The sequence below is a fragment of the Limulus polyphemus genome, unplaced genomic scaffold (assembly GCF_000517525.1).
Source record: "Limulus polyphemus unplaced genomic scaffold, Limulus_polyphemus-2.1.2 Scaffold6811, whole genome shotgun sequence".
Lineage (NCBI taxonomy): Eukaryota > Metazoa > Arthropoda > Merostomata > Xiphosura > Limulidae > Limulus > Limulus polyphemus.
In genome coordinates this window covers 31,934-33,671 of record NW_013672421.1, presented here as the reverse complement: position 1 = coordinate 33,671, position 1,738 = coordinate 31,934, and the positions used below count along the sequence as shown (strand labels likewise).

Here is a 1,738-nt window from a genome sequence, read left to right as displayed (position 1 = left end):
GTGAGCTCCACTTTCCACTGCATTCCTCAATTAAATAAATTTGGTGTAATTGGCAGTAAAGTCAAAGCTCCAATGGCTAGCTCTAAGGGCACTGCCCATTAGATGTGCATGTAGCACTAATGATAATTTTACACCTTAAATGACAAATACGTAAAGCTACATTTGTACACTTTAATAACCACAGTTACTCCCTATACACAAAAGATTGTGATGTTGTTAATACTAACATTGTAATAACAGACATACCAATGTCACAGTGATCTAATATTTTGTAGAAAGTGCGAGTGTAATAGACTAGAGTTTATAAAAATATTTCTTTAAAACAGTTAAATATATTACAACATTCATGCAACTTTACATATCTTAACATTTCTAGTTTACTATAACATACAGGATAAGTTATGTAAGAGTTATTTGTACCCATAAGGGTGTCAATGGAAGATTGTTTTATGTATATTTTGATCTTTAAACTGAGAGCTTTTAGGTAAAGACTCGTTTGTGACTAAACTTTGTTTAATGTTTCAGGGGTCAAGAGTCTGAATTACAGAGTAGGCCTAAAAAAAAAGTGAAATTGTCAAAGTATTAGGGACAAGCAGCTCGAGTAATCAAACCTTTAGATTCCATTTACAGTATCTCTAAAGTATTTTGGTAAGTCTTAGCCCTAACAATGTAATTTAAAATAAAGCTCAAAAGTCGTTAAAATGTTTAAAATAGTCTTTATAGATCATCTTTTGTAGAAAGAGGATAAAAATAAAACTACAATAAATGTACACTTCAATCCACAAACTTAACATCAGAACACTATCCTCAAACATACAAGTTGTCCAGTCCAGAGAACAAAGTCAACCCAAACTTTTAGACCTTAAGTCTCAAAAAGGAAACAAGTATCGAAAAACATTAAGGAAAACCTACATTCTGCCGACCAACAGAACCTAGCGAATCTGTCAACTAACAGAAAACCTACATTCTGTTGACCAACAGAACCTAGCGAATCTGTCAACTAACAGAAAACCTACATTCTGTTGACCAACAGAACCTAGCGAATCTGTCAACTAACAGAAAACCTACATTCTGATAGGAGAAACAAGAATAAATCTTTAATATAATCTTAGTAGCAGCAACTAATCTATGAATACATTCGATATGTTCCACTTCAATCAAAAAATATTCTTAATTCAAATGTTAAAATGATAATAATGAACGTTTTTAGTAACTCTTCCCTGCTTCCAACCTCACAAGATAATTCATTTTTATATTCCTAGAAGGTTAGTTTAAAAGTCTGACTTAACTATGATCCCTGAACTAAACTACCTTCTTGAAATGTTGAACTATGTTCTGAAAGTTTATTAATAGATAAAACTGCAAGAAGTAAGAATTAAGTTAGTAATCACAATTAGAGAACAATAAAATTAAGAAACTTCGTTTAGTAAATTATAAACAATGTCTTCAGTACAATTAATATCACACTCAAATAAAATTAAGATTCAAATCGACACCTTTAGAAACAGTACAATTAATCAACATTAGCTACTTTAAGATGTTTTCTGGTGATAAAAAGGTTAATAGAAGTAAAAATAAAAACTATTAATTGTTTCTGAACTAAAACATAAATCAAAACACCAAATGTTTTCTAAATTAGATAAGAATGATCAAGCAATTTCAACATTTCATACAATATAGTTTACTTCATGATGAACACATGAATAATGAAATGGTAAAGTAATATTAAGTGGTTTCA

The 1,738-nt window shown here is 30.1% G+C and overlaps 1 long non-coding RNA gene across 1 annotated transcript in view; it reads left to right on the top strand.

Moving 5' to 3' along the window:
• LOC111089624 overlaps positions 1–1,072 on the top strand; it is a 19,685-nt gene extending 18,613 nt beyond the window's left edge. The window contains exon 3 of the long non-coding RNA XR_002613847.1: positions 526–1,072. This is a non-coding gene — a long non-coding RNA (uncharacterized LOC111089624). The remainder of the gene's footprint in view (positions 1–525) is intronic.
• Positions 1,073–1,738: the final 666 nt, after the last annotated feature.